Source organism: Chaetura pelagica, unplaced genomic scaffold, assembly GCF_000747805.2.
Source record: "Chaetura pelagica isolate M959 unplaced genomic scaffold, ChaPel_1.0 scaffold20, whole genome shotgun sequence".
Classification (NCBI taxonomy): Eukaryota; Metazoa; Chordata; class Aves; order Apodiformes; family Apodidae; genus Chaetura; species Chaetura pelagica.
The window spans coordinates 5,534,364-5,542,700 of record NW_009951958.1 but is presented as its reverse complement, the minus strand read 5'-3'; positions in this window follow the sequence as shown (position 1 = coordinate 5,542,700).

The following is an 8,337-nucleotide window of genomic DNA, read 5'->3' as shown; positions in this document are numbered from 1 at the left end:
TGCTGATCAGTACCTACAACCCAGATTCGGGATCAACCACAGTGCTACTGGCAGCAATAAGCACAGCTTCTTAAAAAGATGCTGAAAACAACCCAGAGACAAGCTAATGGGAAGGGAACAAGCTCCCTTTGGCTGCAGTCTGACAGGAGCAGATTTTTGCCAATGCCGATCACTTTCACACTTGAACTTTCGAAGGAATGCTCTACCCACACTGGAGAAAAACACCAAGGTTTATTTTTAACTTGTTATGATAGGCAGGAGGACATCAAAACACAAATCACGTACATACTGGGACAGGGACATGCACACACATCAGGGTCAGTCTTTTGGTGGTAGGTACACATCAACTTCCCAGTGAACCAAGGACAAACTGACCTGTGCCCCCAAACTGCAGTATGGGGCCCTGCTCTGCAAACCTGCCATACACAGAGTTCCCATCTGCTTCAAGGGGAGTTAAAGGCCAGGACACTGAAAACTTTGCACTGTAGGGGTCTGTCACTTGTTTTTCCCCTTCAGTGTGACAAGCTAAGCAGCTTAGCAGGACCTGAAAGGGGAATATCTCCCATTTGAAATATGCAGCACAAAGCAGAGAAGTACAAGGTGCTTCTGAAGCTGCAGGGGGAGAGAAGAGACACTGGCAAAAGCTTCAGGGAAGACCAAGGTTTCTCTTTATCAGAGCACAGCAACAGTCTAGAAGAGAAAGCAAAAATAAACCCAAAAACCCCATAACACTCCAAAACCACAAGGGGAATTTATGAGGAATCCATTTATGTATGGGTTCAAAGACAGAGAAGATAAAACATTTCCATCACCACAAAGGGTGGAAAATACTGCAAGGAAACAAGAAAGCAGCCATGTCTTCACAAGCCACCATCCCACAAGCCTTCCCTCTTCTCACATTGATGCACATATTTCACTAGAAAAACACTGAGATGTTCCTCTGTACTCAGTTATCTTTAGAAAATATCTAGAGGAGCTTCTAGTTGCCTGTACTGAGGGGTCAGATAAATGTTTTATCCCTTATGGTATTCACAGAGTTTTTGGTTGAGTCTTTCCGCATTGGAGGGTGTTTGCAGTTGACAAAAGACTTCTAACAGCTAGAGTGGCTCTTTGAGGAAGGAGAGCGACAAGAAACAGGGTGGAGATGAGGACAAAGATTAAGGTTATACGATCCCATAGCAACTAACTTTAAGCATGTACAATTCTGGATGGTGTAATTAAGGTTTTGTTGTTGATTTTTTTTTTTTTTCTCTATTGCAACTTATTTTTAAAAAGGGAAGAGGATAAAAGACACAAAATATCACTGAAGCACTTTCAATGGGCATTTGTATATAAAGAAAAAAATGGTGCCTTCAGCCACTGATCTGGAAAAAGACACAGCTGAACTGCAGGAAGCAGTGCTATTCATGGGTGACACACCTGGGGTACTTGATGGTCATAAAGACAGATTTTTATGGGATAGGGCATGGGTATCTTGCCCACAGAGACTTGATTTCTGTGATCCCTAATACTTCCTCAGCTTCACAGCACAATTGTGGAACAACCACCTTCTGCTTACCATGAGCATCATCTGGCCTGCTAGAAAAGCACGTCCAACTCAGACATTTGAACCCTATAGAGCCCTACAGAGCTAAGCAAAGATACCTCAATACAGAGCCACAGTCTGCCCAAATCTAGGGCTGTGCTTCTACCACTACATATTCAAGAAGTATCACTTGCTCCTGCCATTAAAAAAAAATAAAAATAAAAATAAAAAAATCAGGCCACACAACACAGAGGAGTTGGAAGTGTTACTTTTAACTGCAGTAGGTCTCAGAGCAAGTCCACTTCACAGCTGCATCAACAGCTGTACTAGCAAGACAAGGCTGACAGCACAGGAGCAAGGATTCAACAGTTCGGAGCTGCATATTCTTTGTATAAAGATTGCTGCTGTAAGAAATGCTGACACAGCTGCAACCCCAGCCTTCCCAACTTCCTTTCTACACAGGCTCCTACACTGCTTTGCTCCCTGCAGTATTTGAGCTCTGCCTTGCTGGTCATGGCGCTGCTCACTCCATCTTCCCCCAGAGGCACATGTGTTGTTTTGGATTCGGTTTGTTTGTTGTTTATGGTTTTTTACTCCATCCTACCCACACACTTCTCTAGTTGTTTGGGAAGTACATGTTGACGGAAACATGCTTGGCCTACAGATGGGAAAGTGGGATGACCTGGCAGAACTGCTGCTAGTAACAGTTTTGCACCTGCCCCAAGAGTCTCATCCGGGCAGCTTCCTTGCTACAATGTAGCAATGACTGTTAACCCTTTTTGATTGATGGGTCACAAAAACTTCCTAAACAAAACATGCAGTCCTTCAATGAAAAGGCCTAGTGAACACACTGTCATGTTTTACTGGTGGGTCTGATTCTTCTAGCTGCTCCTCCAAAGATCTACTGGAAGTAGTTTATGGGTCTCCAAAGTTAAACAGGGACAAAGCAAGTGGGGACAATGCCCGGGGATGAGCCACCAAGTTACAGGGCTTAGGTATTAATACAGTGGGCTGTGTCCTAAAACTGTGCTGATTGCCCCATCAAGGTCCAGTACAGACAGGGGGAAACTGGAGTGCTATTCATGACATGCACACTGGAAGCTCTCAAGCGTCTGGGCTCACAGAGGACATCTTGCAGAGGAGGTTGGCAGGGCAGCAGCAAGCCTTGGGCTTGCTCATAGGTTTGGATTTATTTGTTCACTGCTGAAGAAGCCACTTGGCTGTGTATACACTCTGTTAAGCTGCTCTCACAAACCCACAGTGAGACAGCTTGAGCAGACAGACCTTGCTTTGTGCTGCTGAAGTTGCTGGCAGGACAGACAGCACGAGAAGACCTTTCGTCACTGTCAGAAACTTGGCTGGACTGGCTGCCTCTAACTCATTTGAGCACATTATTCCCAAGTACCATCAGCTCAAGAACAATGTGTAAAGGAAGATGAGAACATCCCATTACAAACACAACGAAGTGCTGTCAGGCAGCCAGGTGGCAAGAGATGGGGACACCTGCAACTCTCTAGCAAGACTGGGTGTGATGGCAAGAGCAGGGCACTCCCTCGAGACGAGACCCCGCACCGCAGCACCAAGCCAAGCATGACCACAACTGCAAGTGAGAAAAAACAACACTCCATTCCTGAAAACATGAATTCAACAATGAGGCAACTAAAAAAACTTGAGATGTGGAGCAGCCAAACATGGTCTGAAGTGAAGTTTCAGAGTTGGGGAGTGGAGCACCTCCCTCATGAGTAAAGGCTGAGAGAGCTGGGAGCCTGGAAAAGAGAAGGCTGAGGGGAGATGTTATTAATGCCTACAAGTATCTAAAGTGTGGGTGCAGGGAGGATGAAGCCAGACTCTTTTTTAGTAGTTCCCAGTGACAGACCAAGCAGCAACAGGAACAAGCTGGAACACAGGAAGTTCCATTTAAAGATGAAGGAAAACTTATTTACAGCGAAGGTGACAGAGACCTGGGACAAGCTGCCCAGAGAGGTTGTGGAGTCCCCTTCTCTGGAGATATTCAAGACCCCCCTGGATGCAGTGCTGAGTAATGTGTTCTAGGGGATCCTGCATCAGCAGGGGAGTTGGACTAGATGATCTCTAGAGGTCCCTTCCAACTCTTACAATTCTGTGATTCCATGGTTACTAGGTACGTCCATTGGGTTTGTGCTGAGAAATAAGATGGCCCCAGAGACAGAGAGAGACTCAAAATTCCTTCTCTCCAATCAGCTTTATGTTTAAGGGGGACAAAATCTGTTTTTGTATTTCCTTACTGTAAGAAAGGTAAGATTCATGTTACATTCACTGCTGCAAATTAATATGACTTCCCATCTCTAGATTCCAGCCATGAACCAGATAGTCCAACAAGCAGCAGGGGTGCAATCACAGCAGCTACAATTGGCAAATCCAGTGAAGCATGAAACATTAACAACAGGTTGACCTTAGCCTGATTAAGCCAATCTGCCTTGGCACAGCAGGGAGCAAGGCTGGGATAAGTGCTTCTGGCATAGCTGTTAATGAAAGAGATGCAAGGCCAGGAATCCCAGCCACTGCCAAAGCCAGCAGATGTGGACAAGGGCAGAAGCATGACTGGAAGCAGCATCCTATGCAGCAGTGGTGGGCTGTAAAATCCATGCAGTGACATGAAAGAGGGAGTTGTTTGCTTGTGGGATCCTGAAGAGCTTGCAGAGTGGCTCTCCCACTCTCCACTTGTAGAAGTTCACCCCAAAAATATGCCACTCTGAATCAGGGCATCTGAGGCTGTTGCAAGAATGGCTGCAAGCCTTGTCTTTATGGGCAAAATAAGAATGTCTCCAGGTATAACAACTTGGCCAAATTTCACAAAATAACCGTTTCCTTTTTACGTTCTAACACTTGCCTCAGTAGTTTACTCCAGCATTACCTCAGCTCCATAGCTCAGCATTTTAACACCAAACTGCTTCAAAGAGAGTGAGGTAACCACAACAGAGGAGCAAAGGCAGTCTCAGATGTTACTACTGATTCTTAGGTGTATGACAGAGAGGTATTTAACATCCAGGAACGGGCAGTGTGAATGTGCACTGTCTCTACAAGAGGTCAAACCCACTGGCTCCTTAGGCAAGGCTTACAGCAAAACACACACCCCACTTATGCTTGAAGTCTTAGACTGTGTTTTGACATCTGTCGAGGGCCCATGGCCCCCCTTGGTTCATGTGGTCCATATGATGTGCTCTGGGACATCAGCCAGTACAACAACCCAGGGACCACACGCGTGCTCCAAGCATTTCCTATTTTGGGTCTTAAAAATTATCTCTTGCTCCCCACCCCCTCCACTCCCAACGTTTTCCCATCAGCATCATGTGCTGGACAATTCACAAAATAAACTAGAAGGTGTGAGTCATGCTTATTTCAGAGCATCTGCAGTTTTTGAATCCTGAACTGAAGAACAGGAGGGAGAGGAAAGACAGAAGTGACACCAGAAAAAAACAGCTTCATCAGCTAAAAATCACTTTTTAAGGTCTACAGAACTGACAAATTAAGTGGCAAGTAGCAAGTGTGGCCTGTTGGAAGCCAGCAGTCTCAGAAATATGCTGAGTTATGAGGATCCCAGAAGATTATCTGGAGCCTCATAGAGATTCTTACAAGCAGGGACTGGCCAGGTCACTTCAAGCCTGCTAAGCCCTCCAAAATCTGCAAATAATTTCCTTGAAACAAAGACATGGCCAAGCAGCCAAATGGAGGTGGGAGGCTACCTAAAGGTCAATTTCCACAGGAAACACAACTGGGATGTTTCCTTCTCACCCCTAGCAATGCTGCTCTGAGATATTCTCTCCTGCCTCTCCCATCACCATCAGATTCCTGAGCTCCTGCTACCACACGCAGACAGATGGAGACTGGCCGGGACACGTCTCGGCTGCTGCAGTTACACAGATGGCATTCCTAGGACCTTGTTCACCAGGCACTGTCAATGTCAAGGACATGAGAAAACTCACACAGGGAGAAGGTGGCTCCCAGGCGGAGGGAAGGGCTGGGCAGCCAAGGAAAGGGAACAATTCCCGCTTCTCAGCCACAGCATCTCATTGAGCCAGGAGCTACGAGGCAGCACAAGGAGACTGTGCAGCCCCATGGGGAACCAGAGAAGTCTCAGCCTAATTCTTAAAAGTGTAAATATGCAAAGTAAAAAAATATTGCCTTTTTTTTTTTTTTTTTTTTAATTGACAGTCTTGGCTGGGAAGCTAAGAACAGCTTGGGATCTGGGAAGGTTATCCTCTCCACATTAAGCTAATGCCTTGAGGTCAAGGTCATGAGGGGTTTGTACTCCATCTGCACAACTCTCCAACAATCAGCTCTCAGTTGCTCAGTAATGCTTTAAACAGGAACACTATATATGATTTTGGAACCAAATCCTCAGAAGATGAGCATTTTTTAACCTGCCTTAAAACAGAAATCAGCATTCAGAAAATGCATTCACTGAGGCTACTAGTTTGGCATTCTCACTTCTGTAGACTTGCCTGCAAACTGTACTGTAGAGCAGCCCTCAAGCTGAGAGAGCATCTGCTGAACACCCCAAAGCAGAAGGTGAGGTGTTTGCACAGTACAAACAGGAAGCTGAAGATACCCAAGAGTGCATTTTTTTAAAAAAGCACCTCAAGGAATCTCAAAAGGTAATCGTAAAACATGCTCCAGGCCCAAAATTTGATAAAATTTATCACTCTTCCTTTATTACAGAAAGTGGCCATCCTTCCCATCATTGGATAACTGCACCCCTACATCACTTAATCTGTAACCTTTCTAAATAAGAACAGCTCTTCTTTTCCCCCAAGCTTAAAACACAACCCAGAGGTCAAGAACATGAGAGACCATGTCTTTGACTTCCAGAAGAGAATGTTGAGTTGCAGCACTTCAAACTCAGACATATAGACAAACTTGAAAATGGCACTGAACCTTAAGGAGTAGTGGAACCTGTGCTTTGAATATTCAAGCCTTTTCAGCCAGGACGAGCTGGGTCCTCAGTTATGAAGTACTACAAATCACAAGAACTTTCCAGAAACCCTCAGTCATACATCCAACATTGCTGCTATAGCCACTGCCTTCAATTCCAGATACGTCTGTGCACTTAAGGGCTTAATACGTACAGTATTTTGCCACTTTAAAGCAGAGAGCAGATACACAAACCACCATATGTTAATATCTGTGAGCTATAACCTGTCAGGCTCAGAGCAGTATTATCTCCATAGCATCTTGAGCATCCATCAGTCTGTACAGGACTGCCTAGACCCAAAAGGTCACAAGCAAACTCTGCCATCACACTGTGGACCCATCAGTAACATCCAGATGGACGGGTATAAAAACCTCAAGGTTAGGGCTAGCTTGGCTAGTTCGACCCCACAGTCAAGAGGCAGGCAGCTCAACACACACTTCACTCACAATATTTGAAGCATAACTGGGTCTGTGTGTGGAAGAAGTTAATCTTAATCATCAATAAGAATGAAAGTTGCTTCTGTAGACATTCTCTCCAGCATCTCACAGTTTCAGTTGACTCAGCTAATACCACATGTGCAAAATGATAAAAAATTTAGACAGAGAGCTTTCCTAGCAGTCAACTTTCACCACTGCCTCTCAACCACAGATCACAGCAAAACACACTGCCTCTAACAGCTGTGTTTTACCTTCACTTTGCACAAGGGAAAATAATCAGACACATTGGTGGATAGCAGGGCAGGAGTTACCTTCATCAGGTCAAAATCCCCAGCTCACACAGATGGCCCCATGAGCATTACTGTACCTGTAAAACATGTCTTCAGTAATGTCCCATAGATTATATGACACTGTCCTTTTCTGGAGGCTTTTTTGTTTCTTTCACAGACAGGATGTCATGGCAGCTTAAGTCCTAAGCACAACACTACTCATTTAAACTGGTTTAAGGGAGGGTAAAAAAGAAAAACAGTTTCCTTTCATGCACAACTCGGAACATCCACCCACTTAGGAAACCACTCAGCTGCATCTCCAGAGGTTTGTACTATATACACCCCTTCCCAACACCTTCCCATCACTCCAGACCAGTGATCACCATATTTTGCTTTGATCTGTTTATTTCAGCTTTTCTTTCAGCATTTTAGGCAATTTTATACTACACAAAGCTCTTGAAAGGACACACTGAATTTTCCAGACAGGCAAAACTTCTGTTCTCTGCTAAATGCAAACCTAAAGCCCCTGCTCAGTTCAGTAGTTTCTTTGCAGGGCCACTCTGGAACTCAGGGTGCCTTTCAGGAATGATGGCACCCTGGATCTCAGATGTTTCACTAGCATTTCTAAGCCCTCAGTTTCAGGCTGTGGTGAATAAGCTCTCACAGCAGCTCCAGTAGCTGGACTGGAAGAAGAAATTATTCAAAGTGTCAGCAGTCCCAGGCTTCTCCTAAAGCTTAATCCTAAAAGATAATGCAGCAAAATACAAGGGACAGGGGATTCAGAAACAGAGCTCTCAGTGACTCTGGTCCGAGTTCATTCACTGACTCAGGTGACTGTTTATGCAAGGCTGACTTCTGAAAGCTTGACACCCACACAGAAGGTACCAAGTACCAAACAAATGTTCCAGTTCCTCTCAAAACCCAACAGTGTGGTTTTATACCAAAGGGACCTACAGTGGTGGAACAAGCATCTCTGGAGAGAATAAGCAGAAGAAAGACTCCTTCAAAGATGCCACTTTTTATGGGTGACTAGAGCCAAGCCTGAGACTGCTCTGAGACTTTTAGCTAAACCAGATCAGCAGCAGTTTTAGCAACACCACAGCATCACTTAACATATGAACAGCCCGGTTTTACTCATCCAGATCAGGCACGAAG